Raw genomic sequence first — 16,760 nt, forward strand, 5'->3', positions numbered from 1 at the left:
TATTTCTGGTTCTGTGCATCATGAGTTCAACTCCAGCTGTGTTCCTGAGAACTGGTGACACTTCTTATTTCTTTATTGCCCACAAGGGGCTAAAAATAGAGGGGACAAACAAGGACAGACAGAGGGATTAAGTCGATTACATCGACCCCAGAGCATAACTGGTACTTAATTTATTGACCCCGAAAGGATGAAAGGCAAAGTCGACCTCGGCGGAATTTGAACTCAGAACATAACGGCAGACGAAATACCGCTAAGCATTTCGCCCGGCATGCTAACATTTCTGCCAGCCACCGCCTTAGAAAACTGGTGACACTTCTGTGAAGAACAGTAATTGACAGATAGTATCAACCAAGGAAACACAGCTTCCTTTATTCAATGAGAACATTGACTGTCACCATTACATGTCTCGTTCTTCAATGAAAGTCATAGCCTAAGCCTGGCATTGTTACAAACGTCTATACAAAACTTTAAAATCTGAAAGAGGAAATGCATTAAAGGGATAGAAATGTATTAATTCCCAATAATGATAAAAGGTTGAATAAAATCCACTGATGCTAGTCAAAAATAAGAAGCTACTCCATTCATTGTAAATCATACAAACAGGCTTTGTCTAACGGAAAGGCATATTTTCACTCATACATCGAACAGTGAAGGGTTTACTTATCTGTTTTAACGCCTTGTGTGTAACCAAAATATATTTGCATGCTTGGTCAAGTTCCTTTCGAGTATTTTGGCCTCACGGAGGCAATAACCAAGACCTTTGGCATTATGTTGTGCTTGAGTAGAAGACCCATCAAGCCGAGCAAAATCGCAGTCGTGACAGATACCGGTGTCGTGCCAGTGGCACGAAAACACACCCATTACGCTCTCAGAGTGGTTGGCGTTAGGAAGGGCATCCAGCCATAGGAAACCATGCGAAATCAGATGGAAGCCTGGAACAGCCTTCCAGCATGCCAGTCCAGTCAAACCGTCGAACCCATGCTAGCATGGACAACAGACGTTAAATGACGATGATGATGATTCATAAACAATAGTCCTGTTGGACATCTAAGCTCAAACAAAAGCTAACAGGCCAATCAAAGGAGCGACGGATACACATTCAAAAAGATATATAGTATACATACAAGTATTCTATAAAATTTTCAGCAGTATTTCAATGACTAAGTACCTTACAACCTTGTATTTTGTATCATGGCTTATAAGCTAAATGAAAATAAAAACAACCAAAACTTGACTACTTGAAGCCAATTCATGCCATCTCCGCAGTAGCTGCAAAACCTGCTGATAACAATGACACCTGCTGTTGACTCAGCCCCCTCTCAAGTCACATCAACCTTCTGTAAAAGGGAGACAAGGACCAGTGTGGTATCAGCACTACTAATACAAAATGACAAATTACCATCTATACTTGCATTTCCATCACAACAAACTCATCTATCATCTAATACATGGAAATGAAATTAACAATGTGTGGTATTAACTTTATGATTTTCATACATTGTGATGTCGATTTTATAAAATATATATTTATATGAAGATTATAGTGTTTTATGTAGTTTTGTTTGTGTATGGTGTTTATATTTCTAATATTGTCTGAAAATAAAATATTAACCACCATCAATACGTAACCAATGACAATTGGATGCCCATCCTGCTGCTTAATGAGGCTCATTGCACATATTATAAATACACACACATTGAATGTACATACAGACACACACACACACACACACATCATCATCATCATCGTCGTTTAACGTCCGCTTTCCATGCTAGCATGGGTTGGACGATTTGACTGAGGACTGGTGAAGCCGGATGGCAACACCAGGCTCCAATCTAATTTGGCAGAGTTTCTACAGCTGGATGCCCTTCCTAACGCCACATATATATATATATATATATATATATTGGTTCTATTCAATGTATTTAATGTTACTTTTTTGACACAAACAGGGATTATCTGGAGGAGCTACTTAAGGAAGGATTTTTACAGCTAGATACTGTTTTTCTGTCATCAACCATTATATGTTTTTTTTTTAATGAAAGAATTTTTTTCATTCCAGAGGAATTTAAAATTACAGAGCTACAGATTTGTTAACAGGTGGCACCCCAGCCACAAATGGTGATATCATCATCTGTATCCGGAGATCAATGTAAATTGTCAATATTCACAAAGACAAAGGCAACAAACTGGCAGAATCATTAGCACACCAGGCAAAATACTTAGCGACATTAAGTCTGTCTTCATGTTCTGAGTTCAAATTCTGCTGAGGTCAACTTTCAGTTTCCACCTACCAAATCCACTCACAAGGCTTTGGTTGGCCTTAGGCTATAGTAGAAGACATTTGCTCAAGGTGCCACGCAGTGGGACTGAACCCGGAACCATGTGGTTGGTAAGCAAACTACTTACCACACAGCCACATGTAAAATAAAACAAAACAGGAGAGGTTGTGTATAAAATATCTAGTTACACCATCTTACATGGATTTCACTAACAAAGAATGATTAGTTATCTAATGTAAACAATATAATGAATTTGCATTGTCATCTCTTCAGAAATGTATAATTCTCATTTGTAATATTGCTGGATTAGTGACAGTGTTACCATCACTGGATTAAGCAAATAAAGTTGTTTGCTTACCCAGAGATGGCAACACTGGCCAGCAACATAATGAATGAGAATTACCTGATTCTGAAGATTTGACAACATTTGCAAATCAAACATATAATTGATATTATATAACTGATAATCGTTCTTTGTTAATGAAACAGGTGCAAGATGATGTAATTAAATATATTACAAACAATCTCCCCTCTTTTGTTTTCTATGCCCTGTGACATACCTGACTATGGATTTCAGTCAAATGATATGAGAACTATAACACAAGTCCTACTTAGTTTCACTTCAAACATATGAGAATACACATGGCATTCTAAATGACCTATTTCATGCATGCTAGCACGGAAAATACCTGTAGAAATGATGATAATGATTGTGTGTGTGTGTGTGTATATATATATATATATATATATATACGAGTAGTGTATGTGGTGCATGTTTGTGTGTGTATATGTATGTATATCATCATCATTTAACGTCTGCTTTCCATGCTGGCATGGGTTGGACGGTTTGACAGAAAACTAGTAAGCCAGGGAGGGGGCACCAGATTCCAATCTGATTTGGCACGGTTTCTATGGCTAGATGCCCTTCCTAACACCAACCATTCCAAGGGGGTAGAGGGCGTTTTTTATGTGCCGCCAGCACAGGTGCTATTAACCTGACACCAGCATCAGTCACGACTACAGTCTCACTTGGTTTGACAGGTCAACGCAAGCATGGTATATCATGGAGGGTTTTTGCCACCTGTCACTGCCTCCATGAGGCCCAACACTCAAGTGGTGCTTTTTATGGGCCACTGACATGGGTGCCAGTCAGACAGCACTGGCATCAGCCATGACTACGATTTCACTTGGTTTATATATATATATATATATATATATATATATATATATACACACACACACACACATACATTAGTTTATGCAAGATGAATGACCAAGAGTGCTCAATACATATAAGAGTTGTAGAGGATATGTTTTCATTTTTTTTTCACTGAAACTAAATAACTGAAAGTAAGCCTCAGAACTGCCTGAAGATTGCAGAATATGAAACTCAAGATGAAAGACAGAAATCTCAATTACAATTTCAAAAAAAAAACAAAAACAAAAACAAAAAAAACTGCACACAAATGCAAACATGTAGAAACATGAATATATATGCGTATACATACACTCATAAATACTTATGCATACATATATATATATATATATATATATATATATATATATATATATATATATATATATATATATGTGTGTGTGTGTGTGTGTCCATCTTCCATACTGGTATGTGTGTGCCTACAGATATCTCTACACACACACACACATATATATACAGATATACAAACAAACAGACAGTCATGGCCATGTGGTAAGAGGTTTGCCTCTCAGCCACATGCTTTCAGGTTCATTCCCACTGAATGGCACCTTGAGAAAGTGACTTTCCTAAGGTGGCATGGGAAAGTGACTTTCCCAGGATATAATCCTGGGTCCAGCAAAGCCTTATGGGTAGATCTGATAAACAGAAACTGAAAGAAGCTTGTCATATTTATAGGTGTGTGTGTGTGTGTGTGTGTTTCTCTCCTTCCTTTGACCTAACATGTTAGCTGTGAATGAATTCTAACCTTATTCAAGAGGTGTCCTTCATTTTCAGTCATCTGTGGAAACATGTCTGGTTTTGGAGAAATATTACTTTATTTGGAAACAGCCATAGAAAATCTTCTTCATCAAATTATGACACATGAGAGCATGGAAAGGTGAATGTTAAAACAATGGTATTGAATATATATATATATATATATATATATATATATATATATATACACACACACACATACATAAGAAATTAAAATGACAAGGGAATAAGAACTTCATTAGCTTACAGCTGTTTCTGCTACAAGATGTAATGTATCACCTATTAGCTTCATCAGAGCTCAAAATATGAAGTGCAATTTTATTTGGGAAAGTGTTTACATTTATATATATATATATATATATGTATATAAGCACATGGACACATGAATGTATACAACCATTCACACACACACATATATGGAGAGAGACAAATATACACATATATATAAATATATATACATACATGCATAAATATACAGGAATATCATCATCATCATCGTTTAACGTCCGCTTTCCATGCTAGCATGGGTTGGACGATTTGACTGAGGACTGGTGAAACCGGATGGCAACACCAGGCTCCAATCTAAATTTGGCAGAGTTTCTACAGCTGGATGCCCTTCCTAACGCCAACCACTCAGAGAGTGTAGTAGGTGCTTTTACGTGTCACCTGCACGAAGGCCAGTCAGGCGATACTGGCAACGGCCACGCTCGAAATGGTGCATCTTATGTGCCACCCGCACAAGAGCCAGTCCAGGGGCACTGGCAACGATCTCACTTGGCTTGCCAGGTCTTCTCACGCACAGCACATTTCCAAAGGTCTCGGTCAATATATATGCTTGAATTTAAATCTTGGGCATATTAAATGATAGTTCTTTTTGATCTCACCAATAATGGAATAGTACATATATATATGCACACACACACAAATTTTGTACATATATATATATATATATATATATATATATATATATATATGTATATATATTGAACTGCAGAGCAGTCGTGCTTGGGCTGCCTTGAAGAATTTTACTTATTTTTAGGTAAGGTACTTATTCTATCACTCTTTTCTACAGTAGCACTAAGTTATGGGAACATAAATAAACCAACACTGGTTGCCAAGCAGTAGCAGAAACAAATACAGTCACAAAGAAACACACACACAGGTTTCCACACAGTTTCTGTCGGCTAAATTAGTTTAAGGCATTGGTCAGCCCAGAGCTATAGTAGAAGACACTTGCCCATAGTGCTGTGCAGTGGGACTGAACCTGAGACCATGTGGTTGCAAAGTGTGTTTATTAACCATACAGTCGTGCCCGCACCTAAAAGAGAATGTACGACTGCAGAGGGAGTTTGAACCTGCAACCGTCAGATCACTAATTAAATTAGCTTTAAGCATTTGATGTTATACATAAATTTATATGCACACACACACGAATTATATATATATAGTTTCAAAAAAACACAACAAACAATAACAAAAAAAGTGAGGACGTGATACGGATAGTGTTATTGGACGCTCGGGAACACACACAAACATATATATACATAAGTATACACACATATATATTAATGTATGTGGAGTTATGTCAAACAGCTGTCATTGCATATAGAACAAATCCGGCTACTGGCTAAGTCTGTCATGAGGATTGCCACACCACCTGCTTTTTTTATAAGACAAAGCAAGCAGTGTTCCCTCTGTCTAATGGTGAAAGAGGTTGTGTGGTGGATAAAGAGAGGACTGAGGACAAATGCTTTCATTGACTTTTCCACATTTCACTTGGTTAAAAGACAGGTGACTGAAGTAAGCACAATCAATGTGAATGGAACTATTCTCTAAGTATGTACCTATAGATTGGAGAACAACATTTTAGTTATGGTTTGAGGTCTTAGTGGTCAGTTTGACTGTGGATCTGGATGGTTCCTTGACTGACCATAGCTGGAGGGTCTTCTGTATCAGGAGGACTGCATCATACGTGTGTTCACATTTTGTACACTATATATACTTTTTATTCCAACTCTCCCCCACATCTTTTTCATGTACCCCACTCCCACAAATCATAACCTGTCCTTGTAATGCCCTTCTCATCAAACACCACTGTAGCAAACAAAAATCATTAAATATACATACATACATATATACATATATATATATATATATATATATATATATATATATATATATATATATGCATACACATTGTATATACACACACACACATTGATATATGTGTGTATCTATCTATCTATCTATAGATAGATAGAGACAGAGATAGAGAGAGAGAGAGAGAGAGATGTAACACACATATATCATTATATTTAAAACACACACACACAAACATACATATGTCATTATATTTTTTAATGCTCACTTTTCTGTGCTTGCATGGGTCAGATAGAATTCATTGAGGTATAATTTCTACAGCCCAATTCTCTTCTTGTTGCCAGTTCTTACCTGTTTCCCATGGGCGAACACGTTTTCATAGAAGACATACACACATACATCTATACACATATATCCATACACACAAACAGCTAAAACGACACTATTTTGATATTTCATTTTCAATATTTGGTCCTAGATCAAGGCATTTGCCAAATAAATGCAACTCAGAAATATATGCGTGACCAGCTCACCAGTTTAAACTGTAGATCTATTCCTTGTCTTCAGGGTAATTTTATCTTTGCTCTACTCTATAGATCTAAGATCCTCCAGCATATACGGCAGTCTCTACCTGGTCGGCCGGCCTTCTACAAACAGAAGCCAAATTTCCCATAAATAACGTCATACCGTCTTAAAAACCAAGATATCTATCTATATTGGATAACGTGATACTAGATACATCATAGCTGTAATATAGATCCGGTGGTATTGGCCAGAATACTTCTGCTCAGAAGTTTGTTGAATCAAGGCTGACCTGGGGCTAATAAACAGACGGCCCCATGAGGAATTGGCTATTGTGTGTGTGCGCGTTTGTATAACCAAATAAAGGAACACTTTCACCAATATGCGGCCAAAGCTACAGAGGAATGTAATAACCACCTGAGTTTAAACCATATATATATATATATATCTGTTCGAATAAAACAGATTTTTAAGTGGTAGAAATCAATAGGCATCATTATCCAAGACAGAATCGATATGGGTAACATAACCCGGCTATTATGCAGCCATTTTGGCTATGTTGTGTGATCTGATGCGACTGAATCAATCAATAAATACATAGCATAAAAACCGATTATTGTTCTCTTTCAAAAACAAAATCTCTAGCAGAAGGTTTGGCAAGCCTTAAGTCGGAAGCCGCGAAATATTGACCCGGTGATATAAAAAAAGAAAACTAATTTCAGGTGGGTGGGTACAATCTGAAATGAAATGTTTCTGAAATTTAGATGCATCTGGACAAATATAAGATTTTTTCTTGTTTGTGTTAAATAATTTAATAATAATTCTAGCAATTACAAGGGAGTTTATTATTATCAATAACAATAATAATAATAATAATAATAATAACAACAACAACGACACAAATTTCAAAAACAAAGATGCATGCAATCACATATTTTCCCTTTCTTTGTCCCCCGGTCAAAATTTAAAAAATCATTATTGAAAATATCTGAGATAGTAAATCGCCTCTTAGAATTGTTTATAGTATTTCTATCTAGCTTCGCGGTTTTAAGTTCAAATTCAGCCAAGATCGACTTCTGTCGGAAATTAGAAAAAAAGAAAGCGAGAGGTCTATAAAATATAAGGTCGAAACAACTGACTCAACACCTCCAACCTCAGAAAAATGACCTTGTCTTAAACTAAAAAAAAAAAAAACGTGTTTTTTTTTTTGCTTTACTCATATTTTCCCTTTATATTTCTCTCACTACCCCAGTTTCTACATAATTACTGTGTCCGCACCAGTACCACTATTACGATTAATATCTTCGTTGACCAACCGATCTGTGGACATTTTTACGCTTGTCCCAAATCGACAGAGTTACAGATATCATAGACCTCTCCTGTAGAAGTCATTAGATTTAATAAGAAATCCCTTACATTATTAGTGCGCGAGAAAGCCCGAGGTTAGTAAGGGCTTCCACATTGGTTTAACGAAATAATAAAAAATCCGATGGTGATAATGACACAAAATAACAGTGTTAAGGGTGAGAAAAAATCTGACATTTGAACGAACAAAAGGTAGACACCGGGCTTGATGAGAGAGAGAGAAGAAAAAAGAGAGAAAGACAGAGAGCGGGAGAAAGAGAGAGGGGGAGTGGGAAAGAGAGAGAGAGAGAGAGAATGTGTCATGTAAATAAAACAATGAAATACTTACAGAAAGAACATGAATGGATGCTGAAGTGAGATAAAGAGGCGTGAATAGATGAAGCTGTTTTTCTTTTGGTTTTGGTATTGTGCTTTTTTAAAATTCAGCCGACATATAAGAGAATAAAGTAGCTTTGTACATTTGTAATTTGAATAAAGTTCCCTTGGGATCTCTGAGAATGTCGAGCCATTATTTAAAGGCCGAGATGTTTCTAACTTCAACAAACACGGAGGACAGACAGGGGAGATAACTACAGCAGCACCATCAGCAGCAGCAACAACAACAACAACAGCACACAGAGATCAGAACAAAGACATGAGTCACAGACACACAGACATGTAATTTCTTTCTTAGGCACTAGGCCAATTTTCGTAAGGTGGAGAGGAATACCGAGTCGATTGAATCAACCAACCCCAGTGCAATATTGGTGCTTGTCTTATCGACCCCTGGATTTTTGCTTTAGAATAAATTATGAAAAAAAAAAATCAATAAACAAATATTGCACTTCTCATTCATTCATATATACATTTGTGTTCGCGTGCGCGTAAATTAAACTTGACTGGAATCTACTATAAGTAAATATATATGCATAAAAAGAGGGGGAAATTAGTAAATTTCAAAATATACCTTCATGTCTTTGGTTATGTTTCTTCATTTTTTTCCCAATATGATCGATAAAATATCTGGCAGATTACAATGATGTTGCTAGGATTTGAACCCACACATGACTATATATAATCGTTTAGTAAAAAAAAAAAAAAAAAAAAAAAATTAATCGAAACCAATCACCGTAATGGGAGATCAATAACGTTGTCGACTTCGCCGTCAGTAAAGTTACAGCCAACAGAATAATTTAGAAAACAAAATACAGAAACGTGGAGAGAAGAAAGTAAATGAGTGACTGTACACAGAATATATGAATTGGCGTGTGACTGTAAGAGGAGTAACTATTTCCAAAGTGGACTTATTGATTCTAAACGGAGTTGAAATTCAAGGGAGATAACTTTATATATTTTCATTTTATTTAAATATAAAGGTTTATTAAATATGTAGTTTATGTTATTTTTACGGGACAGACAGATAGATTTTATAATGCTCCTGCCTTTTCCGAGATTATTAGTAGCATAACCGAATCGAAGGCATTGAAACTTCGAATCGGAATCCGAACACAGAATCGATTACTGCCACATCACTGCACGCACCAGAGGATTAAAGTAACGATATTGATTTATTGTTGTTTCTGTTGTTGTTCGGCATAGGGCCAAATTTTGCAAGTGATGGAGAGTACATACAGTCAATTGAATCGACCACATTAGATTAATAATAATATTTATTTATCGACTACACAGGATTCAAAGGCAGAGCTGACCCCGGCGGGATTTGAATATAGAAGTGCGTGCGTGTGTGCATGCTCACACATGTGTGCCTGCGTGTGAGTGTGCGTCAGACATCAAAGTGTATAGTGTTATAAACATTTAGACCAGCTTGCCTTTAACACAGCAATAATATCGATCGCTTACACAGACGGCACAAAACCCCGGATTTATTGAGAGAGAGAGAAATAGGAGAGGGAGTGATAGGGGGAGGTAATGGGAGTGTGTGACGTGTGTCCCTTTCTCAAGGGCAATCATGAAGTGGAGTGAAATGGCTTCATATGAGAATGAAAAGTGGGTCGTGGACTCAGTTAACTGGTGTGGGGGAACTTCACTGCTTGCTATTCTCACACTGCAGTATTGATTCTCTCTTTTCACTTGGCACAATGCCCCCTCTTTGTAAAAGAAGGAGTGGTGGAAAAAATAAGAGTCTTTAGCCGACTGACTCAATATTACTAAATAGGTTTCCCTTGAATCTTGGTGGTGCCTGAACACACACACACACACACACATACACATTCTTGCAGCATTTTACTGTGAAGTATAATGTGAATAATCACACACACACACATTCTTGTAATGGTATGTGTTTTAAGCAATTCAACTATGATGTACAATGTAAATAACAACAAACACACAAACATATACCAACACACATTCTTTCAGTGGTATGTATTTCAAACAATTCAAAGTGTGGTGTGAATAACCACACACACACACACACACACACACTATGTTATTCTAGACACACAAACTGTCCATATTTTGCAACATGGTCAAGTTCTTGTAATCCCCATTACCTTCTCCAATAAATGGCTCTATGCAAAATGTCACTCTACTTCATTTCATGCCACACCAACATTATAATTCTTGTCTTCATTACAAATCCACATCCTGCTGCTTTAGACCATCACTGAACAATCCTTATACATATATATATATATATATATATATATATATATATATATATAGAGCAATAAGAAAATGGAGGGGATATCTGAAGTTGATGAGTACCACATATTCCCCTCCATTTTCTTATTGCTATATAAATTAAGGGTAAAATTTCCTTTTACCCGGACCCATTTATTGCACTTGGTAAAAACACTAGTGTAATAGTAATTGGGTATCCTTCCGGCAGTATATTGAATAGATATTATCCCTTAGTGGGTTGGATTCACAACCTCTAACTTTCTTGGATTATATATATAGCAATGCTGAATGTTTTACAAAACTGCAAAATATTTGATTCCATAGACTGTAATACACAGAGGAATAAGGATCACAGTTGCAATATCTTTGATCATAGGTCTGCTCAACCAGAATTGACCCTGGGTTAAACAACAAGGGAACTTCTATGTGGTTATGCAACCTGCTAGAAATGGCAATCAAATCTCTTTCAAACTTATTCCCTATCATTTTTCAAAAAGATCACCTCTGATAATATTGTGTAGAGTCCAATATTTCTGAAATAAAAATGGGATGGGCACGGTTTTAACATCTTTGTTTAGGTTTGCACAGTCAGAACCAACTTGGGGATAAACAATAATAGCAAATAAAGAAATGAAGAATTAAAATAAAAATTATTAAAAGAACTCCAGCTTGTTAATAGAAAATATAAATAGGGAACTTATGTTTTTGAATCTGGCTGAACTAATGAATATTTCTTCATGTATAGCAGTGGTTCTCCACCAAGGATCCATATGAGCCTTGGGGTCCGTATAAGACTGTTGTTCAAAATTTATGTGCAATAAATTGGTTGTACTTCTACAATACACAAAATAATTTAACAATTTATTTTATGCAATTCCTAATAATATTTAATCATAAAAATATAACAAGATTCTTTAAACATCCAATGGCTGTGAGGGTCCACCTGAATAAAATGGGATTCAAAGGGGTCCATAGGTAAAAACTGGTTGAGAACCACTGATGTATAATATGGACATAGTTGATAGATCAAGCTTTCATATGTCAACAATGGAACCTCTACTTTGTTGCTTAAACTGCAAGAGATAGCAACTAAATCTCCCTTAAATTTAGCTTTAAAATTGAAAAACAAAAAGATACATCAAATAATGTAGAGCTCTGTAGTCTCTACATATAAAAAAAGGATGGTTATAACTGAAATGCTGGTGACCATAAGTCTGCTTCCATATTCAATCGACACATTTAGTGAGCCAACAAAGAAGTCTTTATGCGACTGCTTGACCTGCTATAAATAACAGTTAAATCTCCTTTAAGCCATATCAAAGAAAAGCAACTCATGGTTAATGTAGTCTGGGGTACACTTTTGTTGGAAATGGAGTAGATGTGTCAAGGTCAGAACACCTTTGCTCACAGGTCTATTCAAAGAGGGCCAACAACAGATAAATTCAACTAAAACATTTTCTAAATACATATAAAACAATCGATGGTCCTTCTGGGTTACAGTTACAAATTCCAACCCTGTTATCTATTAACTTTGTGAAAACAATGATATAATCAAGATAGATTACAGATGGTCTGTATCAACCAAAACTGGACTGGAAGTATGAACTGAAGACAGACATGTGCCAGGTCACAAAACAATGGCTAATGTTGTATGCAGAGTCCTTTGTCTAACAAAGGAATCTACCTACAACATTAGTCTGCTTCATTAACAGAGTTACCTTTTCTGGTTGCTGTAGTTGTTGTTTTTTTTTTAGCCCCAAGCAATTCCAATGGAGCAGACCCATGGAGCATAGGTAGTCAAATGACTTGACTATGTGCAATCCACAAAAGCATTACTTTTTCTTATTCAGATGATGTTCCAGATACGAACATTGTGTCTTTTTTTATATTTTTATTTTGACAATGTGTATCTGGGAGTACATCATATCTAATGTGTCTTTCTGTTAAGACAAAAGGTGTAATCTGAAGGAAATTTGACTACAAATTCTAGCAAGTAAATTAACTACATAGAGACTCACACCTTTTCTAGTGTTTGTGACAGTAGTAGTAGAAGTAGTAGTAGTATACACCTTGAAATTCTGGATAAGCTCTGGCCACATCAGCCAGTAGGCTTGAAGCAGAGTTTTTTTTTTTACCATTAATAGGAAGAGTATGTGGGGTAGCAAGATTTTGTGTTACTTTAATCTTAAATTGACTGATCAAATGCTAAAGAGATTTTTCTGCAAACAAAACCAAAGATCAACTTTTGAATTTCTGCATTTTGAGATTAGAGGACAAAAGAAGAGAAGTAAACATTGCTAGAAATAACTTACAATTACTGATACTCCTCTCATAGTAGTGGTCATATACTTCACCCATGCCATCATGATGATAATAATAATGATGGTGGTGGTGGTAGTAGTGATGATGATGATGATGACGATAATGACAACAACGACATAGTAAAAACTCAATCGTAAAGTCAAGCAGTCCTCTTCAAAGTCAGAATATACCTCAGTTCCAAACAGTTGTTGACTCTCTTACAAAGCTTATATTGGACTTTTATTGGAGTGCTGTTCCTACACCTAAGATAGTGCAGTGTGAACATATATGAAAGACTAAAACCATGTCCTATAGGAAGCCATCAACTTGTCATTCATCAACACACTTTAAATTCTAGCCCAAAGATGGGTTGTTTCCTCATGACTTTGCCTCTTCTAATAATACAATAATGAACTTATTATATAAGATAATAGAATGAACTTATTGTATACAGTGGAAGCGTAATGGCCCAGTGGTTAGGGCAGCGGACTCGTGGTCATAGGATCGCAGTTTCGATTCCCAGACCGGGTGTTGTGAGTGTTTATTGAGCGAAAACACCTAAAGCTCCACATGGCTCCGGCAGGGGATGGTGGCGAACCCTGCTGTACTCTTTCACCATAACTTTCTCTCACTCTTACTTCCTGTTTCTGTTGTGCCTGTAATTCAAAGGGTCAGCCTTGTCACATTGTGTCACGCTGAATCTCCCCAAGAACTACGTTAAGGGCACACGTGTCTGTGGAGTGCTCAGCCACTTGCAAGTTAATTTCACAAGCAGGCTGTTCCATTGATTGAATCAACTGGAACCCTCGACGTCGTAAGCGACGGAGTGTCAACAACATTGTATAGTGTTCAGGTGCACTACAACGCATCAGAATAAATATCCCAAAGTGCTAACAACTGTTGCGAAACTGTTTAGGACTGTAATATTTTAATAGTGGTGGGTTGCTTTTACAATATTTGGTTACATCTCTTTCCTGAGTTCAATTCCCTCCAAGCCCAACTGTGCTTTTTTATCCTTCTGGAGCTGTAAAACTGTTCAATACGAATATCTGGGGGTCAATATAATAAGCTATTCTTCCTCTGAGCCTGTGTCATAAATCAATATTTTATGACCCTTAAAAAAGAAAACCAACCATGTTTAAGATTGCATCAATAAATCTGTAAAACACAACTACTTTAAATATACAGCTGTGAATATGAGATATTTGATGTTTCACCCATTTCCACTGCTTGGAGACATATTAAGATCATCTTACACACACACACACATACATACATATAGGAAGACAGAAAGTATTTTTTAAGTGGACTTACAATTTAGTTAGATAAGTACAATTCATAAAACTCTGGGTCCTTGAGTCACTTATGTAACTTCACATCTGAGTGTGCTTGTATGCTTGTGTGTATGTGTGTGTAGGGCTGATTGTCAACATCATCATGACTTAATGTCCACTTCTGCATGCTTGTATGGATCGAACAAAATTTGTTGAGGCAGATTTTCTACGGCCATATGATCTTCCAGTCCCCTACCTTCATCTGTTTCTAAACAATGTAATTTTCCCCAGTTTTTCAAACACAAGCAAAAAAATTGGCTGGTTATATCAACATGGAAGATTGTAAACAAACGACCCAGTTTGCATGGCAGTGGTACTTCTTTACAATTAGTGCAGGAGTGGCTGTTTGGTAAGTAGCTTGCTTACGAATCTCATGGTTCTGGTTTCAGTTCCACTGCATGGCACCTTGGGCAAGTGTCTTCCACTATAGCCTCGGGCCCACCAAAGCCTCGTGAGTGGATTTGATAGATGGAAACTGAAAGAAGCCCATCATACATATGTGTGTGTGTGTGTGTCTGTATTTGTCCCCCAACATCGCTTGACAACCGATGGTGGTGTGTTTACGTCCCCATAACTTAGCGGTTCGGCAAAAGAAACCAATAGAATAGGTACTAGGCTTACAAAGAATAAATCCTGGGGTCGATTTGCTCGACTAAAGGTGGTGCCCCAGCATGGCCGCAGTCAAATGACTGAAACAAGTGAAAGAGTAATCTCAAGACAAGGAGACACACAAACGCATATCCCCAATCATCCAGTCCCTTGTCATCTCCTCCAAAGGTTCAAGGTCCTGAGATCAGTCTTCACCACTTTGTCCCATGTTTTCCTGAGTTGCCTTCTTCCACAGGCTCCACTCACATGATGTGATTAGCACTTACTTACATAGCTATCCTCACCCATATACATGACATATTCATGCCAAAGTAGTTTTCTTTCTTGCACAACACATCTGATTCTCCTTATGCCCAGGTTTTTCTCTCAGTACATTTGTACTATGTTGTTCATAAGCACTTACACTACATGTCCCATGAAGTATGCTTGTCTCATTTCTTTCCTGTTTTGTCAAGCCCTCTACATTCAAGGCCAAGTCTTACTACCATGCAGCATTGCTGTTCTAACACAAGAGTCATACAAACAGTCATTCCTCTTATACCCAGTTTTTCTCTCAGCACATTTGCACTATGTCATTCCTGCACACATTGCACACCCAATGGAGCATGCTCACTGTATTTCTTTCTAGTTTTCTCAAGTCCAAGTTGACCTCTATATTCCTGGCCCATGTCTCATAAACATGCAACATCGCAGTTCTAGCACAAGCATCATAGAATCTCTCTCCTTTACTCAGCAGGAAAAATCTTTTGTCACCAGGAGCAATAGAAACTCACTTAATGTTTTCCAGCTTGTTCTTAACCTGGCTACTATACTTTCAGAGCACTCACCTCCCTGCTAATTACATCTAAATAATGAAAGCTATTGACTACTTCTACTGAGCGATTCAGGTATTTAAGAATTTCTATTTTGGTGTGTTCAGTGGACATCCAGCTCCAATGCATCTATCATATATGAAGCTTGCTTTCTCTGATAGTTTACTTCTGATTCCATTGCATCTCTTGTGTGACTATAGATTACATAGGTTGCAGCATATGGGGTTCATAACTACTCCTTTTCTACGTATTGAGTAAGGAAATTTCGCTGAAGGTACCATTTTTTTTTTCTGCTTTCCCCAAATGAACAATACAAGGTGCATCCAGAGATTTTGAGACTTTTTTTTTTAGAAGAGGTAATCATAATTGTTCTAGATTACTCTAATCATAGTATAGCAATACTATACATTTAATAATCTGATCAACCAATTTTTTTTTTTTTTTCCAGATTGAAGGAGACGACTGTAACAGCACTTTAAACATACTATTAAACACTGCTTGTCACTGCTGATAGGTTTGCAGAATGAAGTCAGAATGTGAAGGCAATTTGGAATCTTGTTATGCAATAAATTTTGTGATAAACAGGGTAAAAAAAATGCCACAGAAACTTATGAAATGATCCAGACTGGTCATGCATTGACTTGTATAAGCTAAGCATCTGTTTTTTCTACTGGCACAAGTGATTTAAAGACAGCAGAGAAGAGGCAGGAGACAATGAGAGGTGTGGGAGGGAGTGAGGCATCAGAACCTCAGAGCTGGTTGATATTATTTAGTTCTCTCGATGAAGACTGTCTATCAAAACAAGAAGCATAAAGTCTGATGTGGCGACTCTACACAGAT

At 36.9% G+C, this 16,760-nt stretch overlaps 1 protein-coding gene across 3 annotated transcripts in view; it reads right to left on the bottom strand.

The window, feature by feature from the left end:
- Positions 1 to 16,760, bottom strand: part of LOC106869665 (uncharacterized) — a 31,762-nt gene that overhangs the window by 11,228 nt on the left and 3,774 nt on the right. Inside the window, exon 1 of one of the 3 annotated variants that reach the window (XM_014915505.3) lies at positions 9,189 to 9,553. The exons of 1 other annotated variant lie outside the window; for it this stretch is intronic. The gene's annotated coding sequence lies outside the window, so the exon portion shown is untranslated. Of the gene's footprint in view, positions 1 to 8,570; positions 8,784 to 9,188; positions 9,554 to 16,760 lie in introns of those variants that run through there. One more of the 3 variants, XM_014915487.3, reaches the window with a different exon arrangement.

The sequence above is a fragment of the Octopus bimaculoides genome, chromosome 9 (assembly GCF_046866305.1).
Source record: "Octopus bimaculoides isolate indiv1 chromosome 9, ASM4686630v1, whole genome shotgun sequence".
Classification (NCBI taxonomy): domain Eukaryota; kingdom Metazoa; phylum Mollusca; class Cephalopoda; order Octopoda; family Octopodidae; genus Octopus; species Octopus bimaculoides.